General features: G+C 53.8%; 1 long non-coding RNA gene across 1 annotated transcript; it reads left to right on the top strand.

Annotated features, from left to right (window-relative positions):
• Nucleotides 1-1382: 1382 nt before the first annotated feature.
• On the top strand, nt 1383-15462 carry LOC114216043 (uncharacterized). Its single transcript, XR_003610675.2, has 3 exons — nt 1383-1511; nt 4871-5039; nt 14236-15462. It is a non-coding gene; the product is annotated as an uncharacterized LOC114216043 (long non-coding RNA).
• Nucleotides 15463-18118: the final 2656 nt, after the last annotated feature.

Below are 18118 nucleotides of genomic sequence, written 5' to 3'. Positions count from 1 at the left end.
TGAGCCCCTGCAGCCCTCCAGGCGCTCTGAAGACCACGTCGCCTTCGTGTCCATCAAGGACAGGGTGCTCTGGCGATGGGGCAGCAAGTAGGGCTCTGCAGAAGGCAGGGGGCGGCCCACCCACAACAGGCCTGACCAACCCTTGGGCTGCCACGTGTCCTGGGGCTCAGGCCACGGCTACTTCCTTCTCCATAGCCAGCCTTTCCAGTTCCAGGGTGGTGCCCAAAGATGCGCCCCCCCCCCAAAGCCCAGGGAGTGCCCCATCCTGAGTGTGCAGTGAGGCCGGAATGCCCCCCGCCTTTAGCTGCAAGGGGTAGTGGTTGAAGGTGGGTACAGTATCGAAGGTGAATTCTCTTGAGTTTGGAGCAGCCTTAGGACTGCTCCCTGCCCCAAGGAAGAGAATGGAATGGGGGAGCACCTCTGCTCCTCCGGGAATGCGCCTCAAAGCCACACGTCAGTCCAGCTGAGGCTGCGCACTCAGCCCCCATCTGTCATCTGTTCCCAGGCCCAGGGCACCTGGGACCTGCTGAGGAAGGTCTCACATCGTCCCACTCACGGAGCTCTCGACCAAGGTTGATGGCCGTGATAGCTGCAAGTTACCTGGATCGTTTCTGGTCATGGTCGGCCTGTGGCGGGTTCCACAGCCGACATCACCTTCATCTACGGCATCAGCACTTGGGATCGACAGCAGCCACACCTTGTTGAGAGCCTTCTATGTACCCGCCCCTGTTCCAGGTGTTGAACAGCAAGGACGGCAGTCATTATGAGTACGGGGTCGGGAGTCAAAACACCTGGGTCTGAATCCAGCGGGACCGGTTGGCTGCGTGATACTGGACAAATGCTCCACCTTCAACAAGAGCCTCCTCATATATAAAATAGAGGTAAAGGTAGTCCCCCTTCCCTTTCCTCCTGGGATGAATAAATGAAGCCCTGGATATGAGAGTATCTAACCAAATGCTTTGTCCATGGCAAGTGCACAATAAAACACAGCTCTGCTTGCATAAATAAAGATGTAATCCACACGACAGAGCTGCAAAGTACTTTTCCTACCTTACAAATGAGGATACAGAAGTCCAGAGAGGTTAAGGAACAAGTTCAAGGTCACAGAGCTAGGCAAAGGACCATGTCCCAACTGCTGACAGTTATGTGCTCCCTTGAGCAGGCTCCCACACCCCACCTGTTTATAATGGTGGCAGTCGTGGCCTTCTCTGAGCCAACATGTCGAGTTGGCCGGATCTCCAGCAGCTGCCCTGGGTGGGGCATGCACTCAAGGCAGTGGGGAGTGTGGTTCAGACTTCTTTTGTTGGTTTCGTGTCTGCGTCATCCAGCTCAGAGCTGGCCAGGGCTGGAAAGCCCCACGTGGCAGACCAAGGACGCACATCCAGGGCTCTGCACCCAGTCGGCCAGCTGGCCCCTGCCGGTTGAGCTGGGGGCCCCACCGGAGAGAGGCAGGCAAAGCGGCATCCAGGACTCACTGCTGTATCCCCAGCCCCTAACAGGGCACAGCGCTGGTAGGTGCACCATAACCATTTACCAAATGAAAGGAACTGATGGGTTGGTGGTAACAGGTGGCTGTCCAGATTGGCTTCCACTCAAAGGTTTGTGGGGAGGAGGAGAGAGAGGGATGCAGGATTCACTTGGCTCTCCATGCCTGTCTTGTCTTCACAAAGGGCTGTGTAAATGGACACACAGTCCGGGGAGCCAGGCACACGTACCCTGCACCTTGTTGGTCCATCCTATTTGGGAAGAAGCCTTGTCTACAGAAAAAGCAGGTGCACTCAGGTTGAGGAGAACACACAGGGAGTTGAATTTCCCCTGGAGCTTAGACTAGCCTTCCAAGTCACAGCCCTTAGCTGTTAGGAAGAAAGAAAAGGCTTTTGTTCTAAGAGCCCTCTTTTAATGGGAAGGAAACACAGTCTTGTCAAAAGCCCATGGTGATAATACTTCCTTCCCCTAGCACAATACATGCCGGTGACAACGTCTAATGAAGACTTTTATGATAGGAATGTAATTGTAAAAAAAAAAAAAAAATGATTAAAAAATTGGTTTCAATGCTTTGTGATCCAAGAGTTCATTTGTTTCGTCATTCATGCACTAAATAAGCCCCTAATTAATCTTGAACCTTGAAGAAAGGAGACTAGATTGGCGTTTTCTCCATAAGGACGCACTTCACATTTTGGAAAGTTTGAAGAGGCTCTCAAGCATTTTCCTTGAGTAGTATTTTATCAGCATTTTAGAGAGGCCTCATTAGGCTGCAGAGGCTGCTAATTGCATTTCCATATTTTTAAGCCTTATAGGTAAGGGTCAGGATCGGGGGTCTCCCAGCCCCGCCCGCCCGCCCGCCCCCCCCCCCCCGCATTTGCTGGTTTGAGGTGTCAGAGATCAAGCATTTGTTTTGCTTCCTGGAGGAAAGGAAGATGAGCCCGGGGCTGTGGACTGACCGGGCTCCTATCAGCCACTGGCTCGTGACAACAGAGGAGAGAGGCCACCTCTCGCACCAGGAGGGACCGTGCTGCCCTCTCTTCACGGAAAATGTAGCTTCAGGAATCATTATGATGCCATCATTTCTAGGGAGGAGGAAGGAACCTCCGACTTTCCAGCCAAGAAAAGCAAAGCAAAAGGAATGTGCGTATATGTGTATAAATAGATGTGACTAGATATGTGTGTGAATGCTTACATATGTAGGTGGCTATAAATATGCGTGTATGTGTGTGAATAGATGGGAATGTGTGTGCATGAGTAGGGAGTGATGATGCTCATGTTTGTCTGGATATCTCCCCTCTATTTAAAGAAAATTTTGATGGGGAACTCATTCCCAAACCCAAACAGCTGGACCGAGAAAAGCGTGCCCTCCACCGTGGTTTTCACGTATGTTTGTATCTTTGATCCTCACTACAACCTCAAGAAGAATTGGCTGGTATTTCCCTTGTGTTTTGGAGCTGAAGATGGATTCTGGGAGATCCTAAGTCACAGCTCTCGTAAGCGGAGGAATGAAAATTTGAAGCAAGGCCGGCAGACTGGGGGGCTGATGTGGTCAGCCGTGGAATATCCCGCACAGAGTCAGGAGCCCAGGAGGCGAACAGAACTGGGTACAAACCCCAGCTGTGCATCCCCAAGCAAGCGTCTTAACCTCTCTGAGCATCTGGTACCCGAGTGTAAATGAAGTGCAGAGATAAGCTGAAATGAGATCAAATACATAGAGCAATAGCCCCTAGCCTGGCCGCTAGGCTCTCACACCATCACGGGCCTGAATGGGCAGCTGGACACCAGGAGCAGAGGCAGGGACCACACAACCAACACGCACACCCGGGTCTCACCCCCAGCACCACTCAGAGACTTGGGATGGAGACAGCTCTTGGCCGTTGACTTGAAAAGACCTCCCTCATCTCTCCTCACCCAGAACCTCACCCCCAAAGTTGTCCTGGGGCAGGTCCCCCCTGGGCAGCCAAAGGCTTTCCCCTCTGTGCTCTGTCGCTGTTTTCCCATAGACTGTTTTCTTTTTAACATGTGTGCCTGGGACCCAGCAGCCACCCAGAGCTCCTCATATGCCTTCCCCCGCCCCCGCCCCCCCAAGTCCTAAACCCCACAACCCTGGGTCTCCCTGCAGGCGCGGAAATAATGGTGCTGGGCTTGGGGACGCCAGAAAGAGGTGGTTGAGAGGCTGGGGGCTCTTGTCCCCCGGTTGCCACCTGGAGGGCACTGGCAGCAACCGGGAGAGGGCTTTTTGTTTTTAGAGATTTATTTATTTATTTGAGAGACAGAGAGAGAGACAGAGAGAGAGCGCGAACGCATGCGCGCACGAGTGGGGGGAGGGGCAGAAGCAGAGGAAGAGAAATCCTCTCAAGCAGACTCCCTGCTGAGCACAGAGCCCGAGGACATGGGGCTTGATCTCAGGACCCTGAGATCCTGACCTGAGCTGAAAACAAGAGTCTTGACAACCAGCTGTGCCACCCGGGCAGCCCCCCGACCCAAGGAGCGCGATTTAATCACCCTGACTGGGCTGTGCCCCACCTGCTAATAGAGGCTCTGTGTTTGTTTTTGTTTTAAGATTTTATTTATTTATTTCAGAGAGAGAGAGAGAGAGAGACAGAGATAGCAACAGAGAGAGTGAGAGAGCATGAGCAGGGAGGAGAGGGAGAAGCAGGCAGGGAGCCAGAGGTGGGGCTCCGTCCCAGGACCCCGGATTCTCCTGAGCCGAAGGCAATCGCTTAACCGACTGAGCCACCAGGTGCCCCTAGAGGCTCTGTGTTAATACAAGGACAACCTCTGGAGACGAGCAGTCCCCTCCCAGCCGGGAGTTCAGGCCTCCAGACCCGTGCTGCTGAAGGGCCATCTGAGTCCTCGTTAAGCACAAAATAAGGAGACCCTTCAAGTGGACACCAGTCTGCAAGGCAAGGACCACCTGGTCAGGCCACTGTGCCAAAGGAGGAAGGGGACAGCAGGCAGCCAGGGGAGTCTCCAGGGCAAGACCTGGCTCGTTCCATCCTGCTAGTGGCCAGGACAGACAGTGAAGAGTCATGTCCTCCTCTGGCTGGGTGGGTCGCTGAAGGGGTACTGTCTGCAGTAGGCTCGATGCTCTGGCAGTCTCTCTCTGGGCATCTTCTCTGCTGGGCCGGCGGTATTTGGGACTAGGTAGGGGGTTGTCCAGGTTGTTCTGCAGCACCCCTCTGTGTCCCCAGGTCAGAGGAGAGAGGCGTATGTGTGGGGTCAGGACATTGCATGCACAGCATAGGTTTTGCAGCGAGGCAGATGCAGGGTCAAGTACCAGCTCCACCACATCCCACGTGGGTGGCCGCGGGCGGGTGGCTCAGCCCCCCTGACGTCTGTTGCCTCACCTGCAAGACGCAACTAAACTCGTCACCATTTCTAGGACCCTGAAAGGACTGACTCGGGAAGTATTTATTGAGCACCTACGACACGCCAGCCTGTGGGCGCACGGTCCAGCTGAGGAGAGGGTCGGCGAACCAGTAAACTGACAAGTACGGAGGAATGAATCGTGACAAGCGCCACAAAGGGGACAGGGGATGCCGCAAACAAGGGTAAGGAGGACAGGCTTCCCGCTGTGGGGGCCAGGGAAGGCCAAGAGCTAAAGGGTGAGCCGGAGCCCACCAGGCACAGGAGGGGGGGCAGATGTGGCGGCTCCGTCAGTGTGGTGTAGTACACCCCTGCAGCAGAAATGCTGGGCAACATCCACTCCCCCACCCACCCAGGCTCCCAGGAGAGCCGTGTCCTCCGCCCCAGCGTGTGACCTAGCAACCGCCACGTGTGCGGGCCCAGACCCCAAACCTCATCCCACCTCAGGACCAGGGCACCAAATCTTCCTTTTTTTTTTTTTTTTTTTTTTAAAGTAGGCTCCACACCCAGCCTGGAGCCCAGCTCGGGGCTTGAACCCACAACCCTGAGATCAAGACCTGAGCTGAGGGGGCACCTGGGTGGCTCAGTCATTTAGCCTCTGCCTTCGGCTCAGGTCGTGATCCCAGGGTCCTGGGATCGAGTTCCACATTGGGCTCCTTGCTCAGCCAGGAGCCTGTTTCTCCCTCTGCCTCCTTGTGCTTCTCTCTCTGTGCCAAATAAATGAATAAAATCTTAAAAAAAAAAAAGAAGAAGAAGAAGAAGAAGAAGACCTGAGCTGAGATCAAGGGTTGGACGTTTCACCGACTGAGCCACCCAGGCGCCCCAGGGCACCAAACCTTAAACTTCATGACATGTCCCAAAAATGGTTTCCTTTTCTACCAGGAAACCCTCTTTTATTCTAATTTTTCTTTTGGCTGCTCTCGCTAGAAACTCAGGCCAAAAGGGAACGGATCATATGACCCGGCTAGGAAGTGTTTTCTATCCCGGGGGGGCTCTCCATTCTCCCCTCACTCCCTCCCCCCACACACACATCCACAGATATGCACACACAAGGACCAGCCATAAGAAAAAAACCAGGATGGCTGCCGATCCTAAAGATGCAAAATGACATACCTATTCCCACGTCTGAGCAGCATTACGTGCCTGTTCTTCACCACCGGCGTGCAGCTAACACACACACAGACAAAACGGTTAAAATGTTCGTGATCTGGGTTTACCTGTAAAATATACACACACCCACACAGTCGTATATCCGTCCTGGCCAATGAAACTAGCCAGGGGTTGTCCCATTTAGCAGAAAGGAGCTCCAGTTACTAAGCCAACGACACCGTGACTTGGCTGGCGGGACATGTGATGTGAGCAGTGCCCACCCTCTGAAGGCACTTGGTAACTTTTCGTCTCAGCTGCGCCCACACACCTGAGGGCAGGGACCACGTCATTTGTCTTGATCTCCCCGGAACCCCACCCGCTGTCTCTCATACAGCAGGTGCTCAAGCAACATTTGTCGAACGAGTGCCCTCCTCATGCCCCAGACGGGTAGAAAGGGTTCCTGGGGTTCTCTGGCCCTCCCCCCTGATTCTGTCCCTTGGCCTGGAAGCCCCACTCTGTGGCATCCTCACCTGGACCCTGATGGCTCCATGTGGCAAAATTTCAGAACAGGAAAGTAGGGAATGACTATGGATGGCCAAGTTATGCTCTGAGTAAGCACAACATTTAAAGCACGTGCCAGCCCACGTCACAGTCATTTTATAAAATAAGGGACTTCTTAACCCCAAAAGGCGGGAAGGATATAATCCCAGAATAGATGGTGGCTCTTTAAAGGGGCTGCTTGCAGCATTTTGAAAAACTCAGAACTCTGTCGGTATTGTCTTCCTTTTCCCGCCTTCGAGAACCAGCATTCAGACAGTGGACTAGGAGGGCTTTCAGGAGGAAGGGGCCCGGCCAGGAAAGGAGGAAGGAAGTGGGGGGCAGGGGCTCACCATCAGAGCAGGACACCCCGGGTTCCCACGCGGAGGCCAAGACCAAGACCAAGGAGATGCGGGGGGTCCTGACCAGGAAGCCCACAGGGGAGAAAGCCGAACTCAAGAGCTGGGGCCCAGCCATGCTTGGATAGGATTTCACCCGGAAAGCTGAACAGGAAACTCTTAAAGATTCCCTCTGGACACTGAGATCCTTTCAACTTCTCAGTTAAAGAACCTGAGACAAATTGTGTTCAAGGCTGGCTCTCCGTCAAAACTCTAATTTTATACCGACATGGTCTTCATTTTTCTTGAGCATTTCCTGTGAAACCAGGGCCAAAGCGAACATGAGACCCCACTTCCTCAGCGCCACCTCCACCACACAAACACACCGCGTGAAAGCAGCACCCAGAAGGAGCCTAAGAAGCCAACCCCCCTCCCCCACCCCTACCCCCACCCCTCCCCCGATCCACCTCCCAACCACCAGTCCCGTCCCCACCTCCCACCCCCTGTCCATCTGTCTTCCCACCCCCACCTCCACCCCATCCCCCCCCACCCCCACCTCCCACCCCCTGTCCACCCGTCCTCACTCGCTCGACACAGTCACTGAGCACCTTCCCTGTGCCCAGGCACACACAGGGTTCTCATCCACCAAAGGTCCCCAGCCTGTGGCCCTCTGTCACCAAAGTGGAAGGAAAGAGAATTTGTCCCTGAGGTGTCCGCCCCCAACCCTCTTGCCTCTCTCTCCCTGACCTTCCCACCTGCCTCCTCCATTTTGGTTCTGAGAGCTGCCAACCAAACCTGAGGACCATGGCTTCAAAGCACAGGGAAGCGTTCACCCCAGGGCCTCAGCTCCGGCCGCACAGGAGAGCTGCCGGGTGGGGGAGTGGGGGTTGCAAACTAGACCCAGGCCTCACCTACAGACCCTGACCTCGCACGTCTGGGTTGGCCCAGCTTCCCTTCTGTGGTTTTAAAGCATCCGGGGGCATTGTACCGCACTGGCCAGTGATAACCTCTGGCCCCGAAGGCCACTTAGGGCCACTTAGGGCTACCGTGTTAACAAATTACCTCCCAAGCCTTGTCATCTGGACAGAAGCAGGGATGAACTGCGGGCCTTTCCATGGCTTGGAGCAGAGCTGGGGGATGCTGGAGGGCAGAGGCCTCCTGCCTGAGAAGTCACCTCAACACCCAGGCAGGTGTGCAAGGGAGAAGACACCTGCCCTTCCTTCCGTCCGCACGTCCATTCCAGGCTCTTCCCTCCCTCCCGCAGGCGTTCAAAGCTACTTGTCCCAACCCGGGAGCTGTCTGAATGGCCAGTGGGGACTGGCCAGCCTCCAAGGGTGCCTCCCCTTGTGCTGGTTGTAAGGGTTACTCAGCGCTTGGTGCAGAAGGCCTTCTGTCCTTCACGTGCGTGCCTTTCCATGCGTGGCGTGTGTGGGTGCGCAGAGCGCCCGCGAGAAGCCGCAGGATTTCTCTTTGAACTCATCATCATCATCCCTCCTGCTCTGCTCATCTCAGCTCCTCTTTCTCTGTCCCCCGCTGTGGACACGTGAGCTCCCCACTGGCATGTCAGCTGTGAAAGCCATGTCCCCAGCCTGTCACTGCAATGTCCCGGTGCCTCGCACAGAGGAGTGTAATGCAGAGGAGGTACCCAGCGAACGTGTGGGGTGACGGCACACACACGTACCTGCACACGGGCAGGCATCCGCCTCTGCGAGGCATTGCCAACCCCCAGGTCACTCTGGCTGGACCCCTGGGCACAGCCCCCCGCTCCTCCCTCTCCCTCACCACCGCAAGGCAGGCGCTGTCCCTCCCGTGATGGCTACACCCTCCTCCTCCACTGGGCCATGCTCCTAGCTGGGCTTTGGAGCCAGAACACACTGGTTCATCTTAACCTGCTGGAAGATGTGCTTATGCAATCATTTACTAATAATTGCATTCCCCCAAATGACTTGCTTTTTGAATCCAAATTTGAACCAAGTGAGGGTTATGATCCCTCCATGAAAGGCATCCTCCCTCAGGTGCTTCCTATCCAGCAGGCATTCCTGGGGAGCTGAGAGAGCAGGGATACCACGCCACACCTGACCAGGGCGGTGTGGTTCATGAGATGCTCACCTGTCGTGTGGGACCCTCCGCGTATGTCTGTGTCTTTATCTGTAAAGTGAGAGAATAACAGTATCTCCCTGAGAGGGTTGCTGTGTGAAATGAGTGGCTACATATAAAACTGGGAGCAGAGCTTGGTCCATTGTAAGTGCTAGCTATGATCATTACCGTCCTCATTCAGTGTGTGCACACAGAAGGGGGCTGAGAACAGCCATTCTGCCCTGTAGCGGGTAATGGCTGTAAAGTTACACATCTGGTCACTTCTCTCCCCTTATAATAATCTCTCCATGGCTCCCCAGTGCCCCTGGGCAAAGCCCTTCATGATGTGGTCCCTGCTGACCTTGATAGCATCGCTTTTGCACCACGTAACGCCCCATCCGGCTGCACCTGCCAGCTTCTCTGGAGGGGGCGGTGGTCAGGAAGCACAGCGCTAGCCCTGAGGAGAGCCCATTCCTAAATCCACTCAAAGCGGTCGGTTGAGTTTGCACAGCATCTGATCAGAATCTGCCTCAGGCAGTGTCCTCTGCTTTAAGGGCAAAATGCAAATGATAAACTCTGAAATTAACAGCAACCAAGATTACTTATCAGGTTCAGGAAGCTCTTGTTTCTGTAGCAAAATATTGCCTGATGGTGTCTGCAGCATTTCCGACCGACCGCCGCTCGTGTGTAAGTTACTGCAGGTGCCTTGTCTTCTTTCAACATTATTATTTTTTAGAGGGTAAGATAGCAATGTCAGCTCTACCCAGAATGATCAGTCTGCAATTGCACCTACCTGAACTTGGCATTCACGACGGACACAGAAAAACCTTCTAAGACTCATAAAACCAATCCGAAGGGGCTGGGGAGGGCGGGCGGCGAATACGAGAGAAAACCAGCTTAAGAGCTGAGGAGTAAAATATTATCCTAATTAAGTGTGGGGGAGGAGCTAAGGCGCTAAGGTTAAAGATGCCGGGTTTTTCTTTTCTTTTTTCTTTTTGCAAATTGTGTTCTTGTGTGTTTCACGACGTCTGGTGTGATATATTCTTGGCTTTCAGAGCAAGGAAAGTCATCAGGGTTTCATTTGTTATGTTGATGCCAATAGAAATAAATTTCAGCAGTCATGGAGAAGGCTGCTCACACTCGTCGGGATGCCCGTCTGGGGAATCCGGCCGGTCGCATCCCCAGCGGGCGGGCAGAGCAGATTCAGGGTAAGATACACTTTGGCCTTATTGATCACAAAGCTTCTTCATTACTTCTGCGGGGCTGCAGATCAATAGACAGGCCCACAGAAACATAATAGATTTTTTTAGAAAATCAATTAAACAGAATATTTCTTACAGAATTGAGTTTGCATGGCTGCTCCATCATCTTTGGTGTGCAACGTAACATGGTGGTGAGGCTTCTCTGTAAGGGCTGCCTTCGTTCGTGTGACCAAGGGCCAAAGCTTTGTTTAAAAGGTCGAATTGTTAAAAAAAAAAAATTTATAATTAAAAAAAAAATTTTTAATAAAAAATAAAAGGTCGAATTTGAAAGAAGAAAGGATTCTCTGGGAAAAGCAGGAGCCCCCAGCTGAAACCCCGAAACCGTGGCCGGGCACGACAGCCTTGCTAGAAAGCGGTGGCCTTGGCGGCCTCACTCATCCCCTAAATGTCATCATCTGGGTGAAATCTGTCAGCGTGCCGCCTCGCGGGCTGAAAACGTGGAACTGAAACTTCTTGGAGAGCTCCTACTGTTGTCTGGATTTCCCTTTTCTGAAAGCAGAAGGCAACTCAGCAGGCGTAAAGGTGAAATATGGCCGGGCGGTGGCTGCCCAGATGGGCCAGCAACGCGCGCTCGCCTCTCTTCCCCAAGGACTTGGAGGAGCAGCTGGGGGCTCAGGGACGCTGGGCTCAGGGAGGCCGCGAGAGCCTGGAGCCTCCGCCAACTGGCCGCACACACTGGGACTCTGGTTTTTTGGGTTTGGGGAGTTTTGTTTAGTTCGCAAATACACAAGCAGATTCCCACCCTGCCACTTGTGGACGGGCCGTGGCTCCCCAAATCCTGATCTCAGCAGACAGGGGCTGGCACCACGCACGCTCCCCCGCACCTCAGCCTTCCTGCTTCTGTCTTCCTGATCCGGCATGCTCCTACATGACATCGATTAAAAACAAAAAATAATTCTCCTCGCTCGGCTGGCACCTCCACGAGGCAGGACTCACACGGTGGCGTGGGGAGGAGCCCAGCGGGGCGGCCGGGCTGCAAGTGCTCCGGCACCACGGAACAGAAGGAATGATATGTTCCCGGCGGTACGTAATAAATAACAAAGCTGCAATTCCACAGAGGAGCCTGGTGATGACATTTAAAAATCTCCCTCAGCTTTGTTCTTGTGGTTCACGTCATCAGAACACCAGGATGCGATCTCAGCCTGAATTTATGTCCATTTCGGGGCGGGGTGGGGGGTGGTTTACTTCACATCATTTTCTTTCATCTGTCTCTTGTCTCGGGCTTGTCTTTCGGGAACCCGGGCGTTCCGTCTGGGCCTCTCCTCCTTTGCGTTCCACTGGAGGGCGGCTGGAACCGTATGCGGAGTACCTAGATTGTCCGCCTCCCTAAAGGGGCATGATGCGCTGGCTCTGAGATTCCGAACTGAATCAAGAAAGCTGGAGTAAAGTATGAAGCCCCCATGCCTTTCGGCAGGGTCGAAGGAGAACCAGGAAGAGAACCAGGTCCAAGCTAATCTCAAGCAGCAGGCTGACTCTGCCGGGGACCAGGGTCTGCCTGAAGATGGAGATGCTGTTCTCTGTAAGGCTGAGTGTCTGCCTCTCTGGTTCCCTTGCCTCCCTGTCCCTACGGAGAACAGGGCTGGGTGGGATCCAAGGGGGCCAGAGCAGCATGCCCTGTCGAGGGCTTAGGGAAAGGGAGGCATCGGAAGGCAGGGTAAACATTGAGGGCCAAATGGAAGCTTTTCTTATCCAGTGATTTGGGGGAAAGTCCTTCTCAGGGCAGGTTTCTGTCCTGTTAGATTTCATGGTACCTAATAAGTGTCTCAGCCAAATGGTGAATGACCATCGAAGGATCATCTTGACACCTCCCATATGTAGTTGTTCAGAAATTCAACTTGGATCCACAACAGACACTGAATTCCAAGACTTCACGCAAACAGTGAAGGCAAAACAATGGCATCACCACGATAAAAAAAACATGGAAAGGAGGAAATCCACTTCTGTCATCTGCTGGGACATTTTTACTCGGAGAGCCATAACTCCAAATTCTTGCCTCTCAGAGATGCACCCAACAGGACCTGAGCTGGTTTCATCACTGTTCGCCGAGGCCTGCCACGTGCTGGGCCGTCTTCCTGGGCAGTATCTAATTACCAGCAAAAGTGCCTGCCCTCAAGGAGCCTGCCTTCTGTGGGTGAGACAGATACTAAACCAACACGTACAGGTGTGATAGAAAGTCCGGAAGCACAGGGATTGTCTGTGTGTTCGTTGCTGAATCATGGATCAGAGTGCTGAGTATGTTACGTACGCCAGGCGGCAAATACCACACACCATGAAGAACGCTTCCTCAGAATAAATCATAAAGGTCCTACAGGGGCTGAGCTCAAATATCCTTGACCCTGGAGTGGGATGGACATAGCCCTGCAAACAGCCCCACACTTGCCCTTCACATACCATTCAATCAATCAAGCCGGTGGACCATCCACACCTAAGCAGGTGCGCACACGCACACAAACACACACACACACATCCCTGACTTGTGTCAAAATACAATCTCCATCCCCCTCAACACCTATGACAAAACCTGTCCTCCACAAGCATTTTCAGCAACGTCAGGCCTCCGGCTTCGATTCACACGCAGAGTGAGTGATGTTTTAACCCCCACGCCTTGCGACAAAATGATTTTTGGTAATTGTGGTAGGCTGAAAAACAGCCCCCCGATATACCCTAATCCCTAGAATCTGTAAATGTTACCTTAAATGGCAAGAGGGGGTTTGCAAATGTGATTAAGTCAAGGATCTTGCGACAATGGGGAGATTATCCTGGATCATCCAGGTGAGCCCTAAAAGTAATTGCCTGGGTCCTTCTAAGAGGGAGGCAGACCCAGATTTGAGAGAGGAGACTATAAGAACAAAGTAGAGTTAAGTGCTTTGAAGATGCAGGAAGGGGCCAAGGCATGCAGCAGCCCCTAGAAACTGGGAAAAAGGTTAAGGCAAGGGGCCCTCCTCTGAAGCCTCTGCAGGGAGCTCAGCCCAGCTAACATCTGGTTTTGACCAGGTGAGAACGCCCACTTCAGACTCAGCTTCCAGAGCCCTAAGATAACAGGTGTGTATTGTAGTAAGCCACGAGATATTGGGCAATTTGTTAAAGCAGCTGCAGGAAACTCATACAGGAATAAAATATGTACTAGTCATTCTTTTCCTGATTTGTGATTTAAAACAAGTGTTTTAAAAGAAGAATAAATTTTCACCTTAAAAAGATCATTCACATTCAGTACAGTATCTCACGTGTGAACTGAAACGGGTACTTGCCAAACGTAAATAACTTCTCGTCACAGTTCATACTGTGTTACTGTTTTATTTTTTTTAAGATTTTATTTATTTATTTGACAGAGAGAGAGCGAGAGAGAGCATAAGCAGGGGGAGCGGCAGAGGCAGAGGAAGAGAGAGAAGCAGGCTCCTCACTGAGCAGAGAGCCCTTCACTGGGCTCGATCGCAGGACCCTGGGATCATGACCTGAGCCGAAGGCAGACGCTTCGCCAACTGAGCCACCCAGGTGCCCCTGTGTCACTGTTTTAAATTTTAAACACAAACAAAAACCATACGGAGTCACACAGAAGGACTGAGTCAAGTCAGTTCTGAGTCAAGTTCTGTCTCATCGTCCCTGCAAACCCAGGGCCGCCATGGTTTATTCCAAACTTGCTGTTCAAATGCTGTATGAAGCCATTCTGGGGGCGGGGGGGCTGGACCCACAAACTGCCCCTAGAACCATCGTGAATGATGCGGGACCCTTAGGAACCACAGCTACCTCCCCAAATGAACCCAAGTGGCCGTCCCTGTGCTGGCAGCCAGCAGCACAACGGGGGTTTTCCAAACTGACTCCCACAAAGAATGCGAGGTTTATCAAAGGTTAAGTAATAAAAACGTGCTAATTTGAAGCTTACATACATGTTATTAAAATCCAACAGCAAACAGCATTTTTTGTTTAGAACTGAGACCAACAAAAACATTTTTCAGGGACATTGTTGGGAATTGCGAGTGCATGATGTTGACAAAAAGCAGGCCCCCCCTCCCCAAAAAAAAGGCAGACTAGAAAGCAGACCAACTTTTGCTGGTTTTATTGTTGTTTTTACATTCCTACAGATGCTGCATGTCCTCATTGGCCACACGTGGAACAGACCGTTCCCACCACCTGCCCTGGATCCCACACTATTGCTCACCGTCCAGGAAAAGGGAAAGCCAAGCCTTCCTTGGACAACCCAGTTCCCCCCACCCACCCCATTCCAGGGGGGCTGAGCCATACACCCAGGGTAGTGTGTGGTCTCAGAAAGAGCCTGAGGGCAGAGGACCCGGGGAGAAGGTCCACAAAACACCCCGAAACCCTTACTGACAATGGGGCAGAAGGAGGCTTCCCACTGTGATAAGGCTTGCAAGGGATTTGCAGGAAAGACCAACCTTGAGAGAACGGGCCTATGTACCAACTGGATCCCCTGTTCAGCCTCATCTCTGATTTGGGGAACTTCTGTCCTGGACCACCCCAGCCCCACCGAGCCTGGCCTCCCAGAGAGCCCTGCACAGCCCTCCCCAGCCCCTCGAAGCTCCCCACACCGGCCTTACCCCAGAGGGACACGGTCAATCAGGAACTCCCCCACACGGCTGGCCCGTGACTGTTACCACCCCCAGCGTGACTGGCCCTGCAAATTGGGAGGATCTGGAAGTCTCTGGGCATGTGGTGTGCCCCGCTGGTGAAGGGATGGGCTCATGGGGAAGCAGAAGAGAAGCAGAGGGAGGAAGGAAGGGGCCTGGATCTCAGCCACCCTGCCCAGCTCCTGCAGCCAGCCCCCCACCTGGTCACAGCCTCCGGAGCTGACATGGTGGTGAGTCCCTGGTCACCACGCCCCCCCACCCCCGTCTCCCCTGATGCCCCTGGGGTACAGGTAGCTCCTTGTGACCTGTGGGCTTTGGAGTCAGCAGACCTGGATTCAAATGCTGCCTCTCTCGGGCTGTCTGCCCAGGCAAGGCCTCCCCCGTAACTGGGACTGGAATGCTCAGAGCTGCTGAGAGCGTGCGACTGGAAGGGTTCAGAGGGGGCACCTGGCCTCGCCTTCCCCTTTCCTCCTCCTGACCAAATTTTTATCAGCACACCCAAATGGTAGGGCTCGGTGTCATTCATCACGAGCCCCTGTTCCCTGCCGCTACAACAGGGAAAGGTCTTGCTTGCCCCTCAGAGGCAGCTTTGACTGTTTTAACGGGAGCCTTTTGGAGACACAATGATGGTCTCGGGCAGTGCCAATCGAGCAGGCGATCGAGGGCTTTAGGGCGCCACTCAAGGTGGCCGCGGGGCAGGCGGCTCGCCCTGAGTTGTGCTGGAGTGGGAGCAGGGGAGGAGAGGGGAGGGGTGAGCAGGGGAGGGGCGCCGAGAGAGGCAGTTCCCACCCCGTCAGTATGCAAATCACTCGCCGCCGAGATAAACGATCCGGCAGGAAGGCCGGCAGGGTGCCCAGCGGGAGCCATTTGTCATTTCTACTCCCTACGAGTGAGCAAGCCAAGCCCGCGAGAGCTTCCCCGGCCCTCCCTCCAACCCAGGTAGCTCAGCCCGGGCCCAGGTGCCCAGAACGAATAGACGCATCTCCCTGACCTCCACCTCCCACATCGGAACAGGGAGGGGCAGGGGCTCGCCTGGTACAGCCCTGGCCTCGGGTTATCTAGTGCCCTGCTTGGGAAAATGCTCCTCTGAGGCCAGAGGAGAGGACCCTTTGTCTCTTGGAAGGACAATGTGAAACCGTGAAACCGCAAACCTTTTTCTTTCGGCAGCCAGCTCTCCAGCTAATTGACAAGTGCGCGTCCTATGCATGAGCTGCTAAGATTTTCCACGACGTCAGCAGAGCCCAACAATATCTGGGGTTCACCCGGCAGGCCTGGCACTGGGTGGAGAAAGTGTGGGGCCGGGTTGTGTTCCAGCAAGAATTTGAGTAATGCTTGGAGCCACAGCCCCGTTCACAAACGGTTGATGAAGGAATAGATTGATCAGTCAATCCTGGAGATTTTGAAATTGCCAGAAATCCAACCCAAGACTGAGAACAGCACAACTGGGCAAGACTCAAAATGCCATCTGGGAGCAAACACCAGGCCATTAATGATTTTCAAAGCAAGAAGACAGCTGTCACTACCATGGACGCTGCTTCGCCACCAACAGCCTTCTGGTGCTGGAACCCCATCTCCCATAGTGGTGACGGGCTGGGCGGGTGCGTCCTGCCCCTTCTAAGAGCTCAGAGCCTGGTCCGTGGTCGGGGGTGGGGGTCAATGAATATTTGCTGAATGAATGAATGAGCAACAGAGAGAGCCCCTCATGGGGCCACAGAGCACAGATTTAATTCTGGAAAGGAATAAAGCTCTTTGGCACAATCAGGGACAGAACCCACAACCTTTGTGTTTAAAACAGATGGCCCTACTTTGGCCTTTTATGCACTTGTTCACTCATTCACCCATTCAGGGCATATTTATTAAGCACCCACGGTGTGCTCAGCACTGGATGAGGCCGACCCGTACTAGGTTGGGGTTGCCAAGGGGGGACTTCCTAACGCGTGCGGTGGGCTCTCTGCTGTCAGTGGCTGGTCATTGCCAGGGGTTCTCACGAACAAAAGGCCCGAAGCTCTTGGTGAACCCAGGATATTGCTGGGTTCTGCTGATGTCATGGAAAACCTCAGCAGCTCACACACAGGACATGCACTCGTCAATTTGCTGTGAGTTCACAGGCCAAGAGAGAGGTTTGCGGTTTCGCGTTGCTGGTCTAGCCTTGGCCAATAACCCCCATTAATGCCTGGCCACACCTTCAGCGGAGGCCCTCCTTCTCCTGGTGGGAAAAGGCTGGAGGGGCTTGTCACCTCTCATATGAAGGCCCTGTCAGAACACTCTGAGGTCACCTCTACCCACAGCCCCCTTAACACCAAAATTTGGGAACATTCCAGAAATGCAGATGCGATTCAGTACCGTTCAATGACACCTAGTACTGAAGATCCAAGGATGAAAAAGACCTGGGCCCTTTTCTTCAGGGACAGGCAATCCGGAGAAGACAGATGCACCATGTCTATAATGCGCGATAAGACTGTGGGGAGGAGCCAGCAAAGGACACTGATCGCAGGTCACATCCACTGAGCGCGTGCTCGGCACTGGAGCCCGCACGAAGGATTTTGTGGCAGGCCTTCATCATCTTCAGAGCCCCAGGAAGCAGCGCTTGCCTCCATTTCGCAGATGAGCAAGTTGAGACTCAGGAGGCCAAGCTACTTGCCCCGGGTCATGCAGATAGGGAGCCCCGTGGACTTGAACTGAACTTAGCTGCCTGCCAAACCAGATGGTTCCCCTGACCCAGGTTGGGACCTGGCAGGGCAGGCAAGCCGTTGTCCGACGGGGCAGGAAAAGGTGTCTGTGGATAAAGAAGGTGACTAAAGCCTCACGAGTGGGGTCCATGATCTCCGGGACACCTGGGGAGCCTCAGAAGTGGCCAACGGTCTAGGGGACAGTTGAGGAATCAGGGAGGAAGGAGAAAGGAGGAGGGGAGCAGTTCTTGGGGACAGTGAGTCCTTGCTGTGCTGTGGGCAGAGAGGGGAGCAGGGAGAGCAGAAGGAGAGCCTGGGATGGAGGAGGTCAGGGGTTGCCACGATCGCCAGACCAGGGAGGCGAGGTGGCAGACCACAAAGCTCCTGGCCGAGCATGATGGACATAGAAGGTAAGCAGGGTCAGGGGCTTCCTCAGAGGAAGAGCTGGGACCTGGGGAGCCCACAGGGAAGATTGTCAGTCTGGAACGTTCCATGGGAGGGCGCTGTCTGGGGGTCTCTTTCCAGCGGTGGGGGGGTGAGGAGCAGAGAGGAGCAGGGGAAGTCCTAGGAGGCCTCCTGGAAGAGGCATGGTACACCTTGTCGTCAGGGAGATCCGGGTCTCCGTGAATTCAAGGGAGAGGACCGATGGGGCTTCCAGGAAACCGAAGGAGGCGGCAGGAACTGGCCAGCTCAGAATGAAAGGAGCCAGG

This window comes from Eumetopias jubatus, unplaced genomic scaffold, assembly GCF_037043125.1.
Source record: "Eumetopias jubatus isolate StellerSeaLion01/CBP00866 unplaced genomic scaffold, mEumJub1_p1.0 scaffold_10, whole genome shotgun sequence".
NCBI classification, from domain to species: domain Eukaryota; kingdom Metazoa; phylum Chordata; class Mammalia; order Carnivora; family Otariidae; genus Eumetopias; species Eumetopias jubatus.
This window is presented reverse-complemented; position numbering and strand designations above follow the sequence as displayed.